Consider the following 9,197-nt stretch of genomic DNA (forward strand, 5'->3'; position numbering starts at 1 on the left):
CATTGATTGCTCTCAGTCCACCAGGTTTCTGTGATGCCTATTATATCTATATCCTCCTTTATCACAAGGCACTCTAGTTCACCCATCTTATTATTTAGACTTCTGGCATTTGTGTACAAGCACTTTAAAAACTTGTCCCTGTTTATTAGCCTGCCTTTTTCTGATGTGCCAGATTCTTTTTTATGTGACTGTTTATCATCTGATCCGGCCCTTACATTATACTTCTCATTCCTCTGCTCCTGACTATAACCTGGAGATTCTCTATCATCAGACTCTCCCCTAAGAGAAGTCTGTGTCCGATCCACACGCTCCTCTGCAGCAGTCGGCTTTCCCCCATCTCCTAGTTTAAAAACTACTCTACAACCTTTTTAATGTTTAGTGCCAGCAGTCTGGTTCCACTTTGGTTTAGGTGGAGCCCATCTCTCCTGTATAGGCTCCTCCCATCCCAGACGTTTCCCCAGTTCCTAATGAACGTGAACCCCTCCTCTCTACACCATCGTCTCATCCACGCATTGAGACTCTGAAGCTCTGCCTGCCTACCTGGCCCTGCGCGTGGAACTGGGAGCATTTCTGAAAATGCCACCATAGAGGTCCTGGATTTCAGTCTCTTCCCTAGCAGCCTAAATTTGGCTTCCAGGACATCTCTCCTACCCTTCCCTATGTCATTGGTACCTACATGTAGAGGTTTTCATGCAGGTTTCATCTGTATTTGTTTGATATGACCCTTATAAATATAGCACTGATTGTTCTTACCTTATTAGAATAGTTAATCTATTTTTCAAGATACTGAGGATGATGTGGACCAGCCAGAGCTGGGGTCTGATCCAAAGCCCATGTAAGTTAACAAAAAGAATCCTATTCACTTCAACAGACTTTGGATCAAGCACACCCATTGTCCAAACTGACCCTTTTGGCTTCATTAGTAACTAAAAAGAAATCAATAACTTATGATAAACTTCAGCCTGAGCTTATGCTTATGTCCACAAGCACTTTCTCTCAACTCCCCAGGTCTCTCTGTCCCCAAAAGGCTCTCATTCCTTTTACATCTTGACAGTGGTGAAAGTAACTTACAGAACTTACAGGTACTGCTGGAGTCCTGAGGGGTGTGTGGCCTCATCCGGAAGAGGCGGGCCTCTCAAGATTTAAAGGCCCTGGGGCACCGTCTGTGGCCGGGAGCCCCAGGGCCTTTAAATCACCTCGTGGCTCCCAGCTGCAGAGGTGGTTGGGAGCCCCCATGGCTCAGGGGCAAATTAAAGGGCTCAGGACTCTGGCCGCTGCGGAGCTCCGGGCCCTTTAGATCCCAGTCCCAGCCTGGCAGCCGGGCTCGGGTGGGGATATAAAGGGCCCAGAGCTCCTGCCACTGTGGGGAGCCCTGAGCCCTTTAAATCCCCGCCATCAAAGCCGGTGCGGTCCGGCACGGCATACTGGCTCTTGCTGGTATGCCATACCGGACTGTACCGGCTTACTTTCACCTCTGCATCTTGAGTGCAGTTAACTGACTCCATTTGCCAGCAGTAATAGAATCATAGGACTGGAAGGGACCTCAAAAGGTCATGTAGTCCAATCTCCTGCACTTATGGCAGGACTAAGTATTATCTAGACCATTCCTGACAGGGTTTGTCTAACCTGCTCTTAAAAATCTCCAATGATGGAGATTCCACAACCTCCCTAGGCAATTTATTCCAATGCTTAACCACCCTGACAGTTAGGAAGCTTTTCCTAATGTCCACCCTAAACCTCCCTTGCTGCAATTTAAGCCCATTGTTTCTTGTTCTATCCTCAGAGGTTAAGAAGAACAATTCTTCTCCCTCCTCCTTGTAACCTTTTAAGTACTTGAAAACTGTTATCATGTCCCCACTCAGGCTTCCCTTTTCCAGACTAAACAAAACCAATTTTTTAAATCTTCCCTCGTAGGTCATGTTTTCTAGACCTTTAATCAATTTTGTTGCTCTTCTCTGGACTTTCTCCAATTTGTCCACATCTTTCCTGAAGATACTCCAGTTGAGGCCTAATCAGCGTGGAATAGGGTGGAAGAATTATTTCTTGTGTCTTGCTTACAACACTCCTGCTAATACATCCCAGAATTATGTTAACTTTTTTCACAACGGTGTTACACTGTTGACTTATATTTACCTTGTGGTCCACTATGACTCCCAGATCCCTTTCATTCCCCCATTGTGTATATGTGCAACTGATTGTTCCTTCCTAAATGCATTTGTTCTTACTGAATTTCATCCTATTTACTTCAGACTATTTCTCCAGTTTGTCCAGATCATTTTGAATTTTAATCCTATCCCCCAAAGCATGTACTCTCTATGCCATTATCTAAATCATTGATGAAGATATTGAACAGAACTGGACCCAGAACTGATCCCTGTGGGACCCCACTCATTATGCTCTTCCAGCTTGACTCTGAACGACTGATAACTACTCTCTGAGAATGATTTTCCAACCAGTTTTGCACCTACCTATAGTAGCTCCGTCTAGGTTGCATTTCCCTAGTATTTTTATGAGAAGGTCATGTTAGACAGTATCAAAAGCTTTACTAAAGTCAAGATATACCACATCTATGGCTTCCTCCCTATCCACAAGGCTTTTTACCCTGTCCAAAAAAGCTATCAGGTTGGTTTGACACAATTTTTTCTTGACAAATCCGCACTGACTGTTACTTATCACCTCATTATCTTCTAGATGTTTGCAAATTGATTGCTTAATTATTTGCTCCATTATCTTTTTGGGTACAGAATTTAAGCTCATTGGTCTGTAATTCCTCGAGTTGTCCTTATATCCTTTTTTATAGATTGGCACCATATTTGCCCTTTCCAGTCTTCTGGAATGTCTCCCATCTTTCATGACTTTTCAAAGATAATCGCTAATAGCTCAGATATCTCCTCAGTCAGCTCCTTGAGTATTCTAGGATGCATTTCAACAGGCCCTGGTGACTTGAAGACAGCTAATTTGTCTATGTAATTTTTAACCTGTTCTTTCCCTATTTTAGCCTCTGATACTATCTCATTTTCACTCACATTCACTATGTTAGACGTCTAATCATCACCAACCATCTTGGTGAAAATTGAAACAAAGAAGTCACTAAGCACCTCTGCTGTTTTCACATTTTCTGTTATTATTTCCCTCCCTCATTGTGTAACAGGCCTACCTTGTCCTGTGTCTTCCTCTTGCTTCTAATGTATTTGTAGAATGTTTTCTTGTTACCATTTATCTCTCTAGATAGTTTGATCTTGTTTTGTGCCGTTGCCTTTCTAATTTTGTCCCTACATACTTGTGTTATTTGTTTATATTCATCCTTTGTAATTTGACCTAGTTTCCACTTTTTGTAGGACTTCTTTTTATTTTTAGATCATTGAAGATCTACTGGTTAAGCCAGGGTGGTCTCTTGCCATATTTCCTATCTTTCCTATGCAATGGGATAGTTTGCTCTTGTGCCATTAATAATGTCTCTTTGAATAATGTCTCATGAGCCCACTTGTACTATTTCAGCATATGTCTAGTATGACTTTTTCAAGTTATTCAGTCCTGTACAAGCTCTTAGGGTTGGCCACCTTGCTGCAGTGCTATAGAAATAATGATCATGACAGGTGATGTGTAATGAATCTGATTAATTTAGAAGCATTTCAAAATAAAATTACATTATGTTCTACTTTTCTTTCCATATCAACCCCAGCTGCATTTAGAGGTGTTACTGTCCATCCTTCCCTCTTCTCCTTTTGTTCTGTTATTAAAAAAGGAAAAGAACAGGATTTGCTGGTAGGACTCTATAATGTCATGAGAGAATTCCCAATGAAGCTAAATTATACAAGCTATATTACAAGTGTTAAAAATGAATATAATTAAAACTTCCCCAAATGAATATTTTCCAGACCAAGCATTATATTAGATGCAATTTTAAAAAATTCCTTTCCTACTTGTCATACAGTACTTATACAGATAAATTATTATTTATCAAATCCCATAAGTAACCTAGGTGAACAGGCAAAAAAAACCCCACCTCATTTGCAGTTATTACTGCAAATACAATTGCTGGGTTACACTCCTTATTACCTGCAGAGTCATATTATTAATTATTCATAATTATTTTGATAAGTACCAAATATCCATGATAACTTTGCAAGTTGAGAGAGCTTACTGAATTTTAGCATGATTAATTATGCATTTGAAAATACATACTGAGGTTTGATTGTTATTTGGTATTCATTATTCTTCCCATTAAAAAAAATCAGTTAATACCACGGCCTGATCCAAAGCCTACTGATGTCTATGGGAAGTCCATTGACTTCTGTGGATTTTGGATCAGCCCCTCCCCCACCCCCCAGGACTAGAAACAATGTGATGTGACTTACATGATGCACCATCAACACAAATGACAAATAGTAAGTAGTCAAAGAGAACACATCGGGAACAGGGTTTGTCATCGAGTGATTCCATTAACCAAAATGTGGGCTAAATTCACAGGGTATTATTTATACTGAATAGTCTGACCATTCTGGCCCTTCTGTAAGTGTACTTAGAATAAAATAATAAGCCAAAAGGCAAAGCCTTCTATATATTGTAGGAAGACTTCACTAAAGAAGTGGGGTTAAAGGAGGGATTTGAAAGTGAAATTAGTAGACTGGAGGAGAGACTGCCTCAAGCATAGGTGGTGTGGAAGAAGATTCAAAGCCAAAAGTGGGAGAAAGAGACCAACGGAGCATTTGTGTGAGTGTAAGACACCAGAATGGGTGTGAGATGAAATGAGAGCAGAATGCAGCAATTCCAACAATTTAAGTGAAGCTCCTTGAAACTAACACACTGCCCTAAACTCACTGTGAGACATTCTGCAAGTCACTTAACGTCTCTGAGCCTCAGTGCTCTCCCTGTAAAATATAGATAAAGACTTCCTTTGTCTTGTCTACTTAGACTATTGGGTAGGGTGTGTCTCTTACTATGTATATTCACTGCAACTAGAGAAATGGAGCCCTTATCTCCACTGGGACCTTTAGGTGTTATGGTTATGTAAATAATCATCACCAGAAAGTTGCTACTGAAGGTACATCTACACTGCACACCTCTTGCAGAGGCCTATACGATGTGAGTAACTACATGTTGCAGTGAAAAACAATCTGTGTCCACACTGAGATGTGTCAGCAGCTCTGGGTCCTGGTTTGATGGGAAGATCACTCTGCCTCTCAGACTCAGTCTCTCTGCTGTGCCCCTTCCCTTGCAAACACTTTCCCAAACAAGAGTGGAGGTTGCTCACAGTTCCTTCACTGCAGACCCACCTCAGTCAGCTCTAGGCACAGCAATAGTCTCTTCCCTGGCTCCAGTGAAGCCATTAACCACCTCTGAAATACCCTGCTTGATCAAAGCTCTCAGAAGCAGCTCCTGGCTTCCTAGAAGCAGCTCCTGGTATGGATAGTGTTCCACACCAGCAATCTCACTCCTCTCCCAAAATGGAGCCAAGCGCGTCTTCTCCCTGCACTCCCAGGGCCACCCAGAGGATTCAGGGGGCCTGGGGCAAAGCAATTTCGGGGGCCCCTTCCATAACAAAGGTTGCAATACTATAGAATACTATATTCTCATGGGAGCACCTGTGGGGCACGGGGCAAATTGCCCCACTTCCCCCCCTCCCCCGGGCGGCCCTGTGCACTCCCTGGAAGAAGTCTCTCACTCTTTCCTCAAGGCATAATGGGAGTTGTGGTCTCCAAGGCTAGATTGAAGCACACAAGATCTTCCCAACTGGAACACTCACAATAAATTTCAGAGGCCCATCTAGAAAGGGGGCCTACAATTCCTTTTGTTGCTAAATGAGAGAATATATTAGAAACTTTTACATTGTAACTCACTACCTGCCACCTTCAGATATGTGCACATAACAGCAAGCTAAAAGTTTTTTTGTCACTTTCTTAAAGATCTTGTTGATAAGAATCACAAAATGTTGCTCATTTCCATTACCTCAATTAAGGTCTTGCCAAATTGTTTTCTATCTGTAGTTATGGACTATTTGTAGTGTATGTAAAAATAAAAACGTAGGAACCTAAAAGAAGATTAAGGGGCCTGACTTTATATTTTTTTTTTTAAATCTTGATTTTAGGGTGTTCTTAATCCATAGCTATAACAAGAAAATCTGTACCCAATGACTGGAAGTTAGCTAATGTAACGCCAATATTTAAAAAGGGCTCTAGAGGTGATCCCGGCAATTACAGACCGGTAAGTCTAACATCGGTACCGGGCAAATTAGTAGAAACAATAGTTAAGAATAAAATTGTCAGACACATAGAAAAACATCAACTGTTGAGCAATAGTCAGCATGGTTTCTGTAAAGGGAAATCGTGTCTTACTAATCTATTAGAGTTCTCTGAAGGGGTCAACAAACATGTGGACAAAGGGGATCCAGTGGACATAGTGTACTTAGATTTCCAGAAAGCCTTTGACAAGGTCCCTCACCAAAGGCTCTTACGTAAATTAAGCTGTCATGGGATAAAAGGGAAGGTCCTTTCATGGACTGAGAACTGATTAAAAGACAGAGAACAAAGGGTAGGAATTAATGGTAAATTCTCAGAATGGAGAGGGGTAACTAGTGGTGTTCCCCAAGGGTCAGTCCTAGGACCAATCCTATTCAATTTATTCATAAATGATCTGGAGAAAGGGGCAAACAGTGAGGTGGCAAAGTTTGCAAATGATACTAAACTACTCAAGATAGTTAAGACCAAAGCAGATTCTGAAGAACTTCAAAAAGATCTCACAAAACTAAGTGATTGGGCAACAAAATGGCAAATAAAATTTAATGTGGATAAATGTAAAGTAATGCACATTGGAAAAAATAACCCCAACTATACATACAATATGATGGGGGCTAATTTAGCTACAACGAGTCAGGAAAAAGATCTTGGAGTCATCGTGGATAGTTCTCTGAAGATGTCCATGCAGTGTGCAGAGGCAGTCAAAAAAGCAAACAGGATGTTAGTAATCATTAAAAAGGGGATAGAGAATAAGATTGAGAATATATTATTGCCCTTATATAAATCCATGGTACGCCCACATCTTGAGTACTGTGTACAGATGTGGTCTCCTCACCTCAAAAAAGATATTCTAGCACTAGAAAAGTTCAGAAAAGGGCAACTAAAATGATTAGGGGTTTGGAGAGGGTCCCATATGAGGAAAGATTAAAGAGGCTAGGACTCTTCAGCTTGGAAAAGAGGAGACTAAGGAGGGATATGATAGAGGTATATAAAATCATGAGTGATGTTGAGAAAGTGGATAAGGAAAAGTTATTTACTTATTCCCATAATACAAGAACTAGGGGTCACCAAATGAAATTAATAGGCAGCAGGTTTAAAACAAATAAAAGGAAGTTCTTCTTCACGCAGCGCACAGTCAATTGTGGAACTCCTTACCTGAGGAGGTTGTGAAGGCTAGGACCATAACAGTGTTTAAAAGAGAACTGGATAAATTCATGGTGGTTAAGTCTATAAATGGCTGTTAGCCAGGATGGGTAAAGAATGGTGTCCCTAGCCTCTGTTCATCAGAGGATGGATATAGATGGCAGGAGTGAGATCACTTGATCATTGACTGTTAGGTTCACTCCCTCTGGGGCACCTGGCATTGGCCACTGTCGGTAGACAGGATAATGGGCTAGATGGACCTTTGGTTTGACCCGGTACAGCCGTTCTTATGTTCTTATGTTTTTTACGTGTCCAAACACCTGTAAATAAAAATGCATCAAAACAATCAAAGGGCAGTTGCAATGAAGCATAAAGTACACTTACTACTGATAATGAAAAAGCACTAAACACAGAATTATGATTTAATATAGGAAGATGATCAATATTTGAAGAAAGGGCCAGACTTTGTAATTCAGAAGTAACCATGCTCAAGTCAAGGGAGTTATAGTGCTATAAAACAGACATCAATGAGACTGAAATATGGCCCCCAAATTTGTATAGTACAATGAAACTCTTTAAAGTTTACATTCGGACATCTTTTTTTACCCCCAAGTAACAGTATTTTCACATCTCCTTAACTTGGCAAAAGAACATGAGAGGAATATTCATTATCTCCCTTCTGTCTAGTCTTTCACTAGAAACTCTTGCCCTGATAATAAGGCTCATCCTAGGCTCATTGCATTCTGGTAAGGAATTTGATTTACAAGTATATCATATACTCTGACAAGATACGTAACTTTTACTAATGCACAATCCTGACAGATCCATTCCATATATCTTGCACATAATCATAATATTTGGACATTTAGCAGGATATAAAATTAACAAGAGCAAACTCAATAAACCAGACTGCCACAAATTACTCAAAATCCCATTTGAGATATTAGATTTTTTTTATAGAATTACAAAAAGTTAGTGGTTGTGGAGAATGCAATATATGTAAGATATCTGGGTTTTAGTAAAGCATTGGACATTGTATCTCACAAAATCTAAATTAAAAATTAATTCAAATTGGCTTGGACAGTGACGTTGACACATAGTCTCACTATCAATTAATGATTATGAATCCTTAATGTGCCAAATTGTGAGATGGTATCTAGTGGGGAGGCTAAAGGAATACATTAGAGCTTGTTTTATTTAACATCTTCAATAATGATTGGGAAAGGGAGGAAATAGCATGTTAATGACATGTCATTCATAAGGCAAGGTCCCCACTTAGTACAAATCTTCACTGACCCACTTATATAAGAGGGGCTATGTCTGTCCATTAACATCCAGAAAAGACCATTATGATAATCTAGTCTGACCTCCTGTGTAACACAGGCCATAGAATTTCACCCATAGATTCCTGCATTAAGCTCATAACTTCTGACTGAGCTAGAGAATCTCTTTGGAAAGACATCTGTGTGATGCTATTCTGGGAGGCAAATAGTAAGGACAGAGAAATCAACCAACTGGAACAAGAGGAATTACAAATATGGGCAGAAAATAGCAAAATAAGATTAAATGTAGAAAAAATGAAAGTTAATATATCAGGAGAAAAACAATCTGAATCAGACATTGAGCACTATTTTCAAATCTAGTTGCTTAACATTCGTCTCCTAATTCCATTTGGGAGTTGCCTGATTTTCAGAAGTTCTGAGCACTATGGTTCCCATTGACTTCAACTAGTTATGTCTCTTTCTGCCTCCTCCTTTCTCCTCTCCTCCCCCCAGGAATTAATACCAATGTTCTATTCAAACAAATGTCCCTTAGTCT

Source organism: Mauremys mutica, chromosome 3 (genome assembly GCF_020497125.1).
Source record: "Mauremys mutica isolate MM-2020 ecotype Southern chromosome 3, ASM2049712v1, whole genome shotgun sequence".
Lineage (NCBI taxonomy): Eukaryota > Metazoa > Chordata > Testudines > Geoemydidae > Mauremys > Mauremys mutica.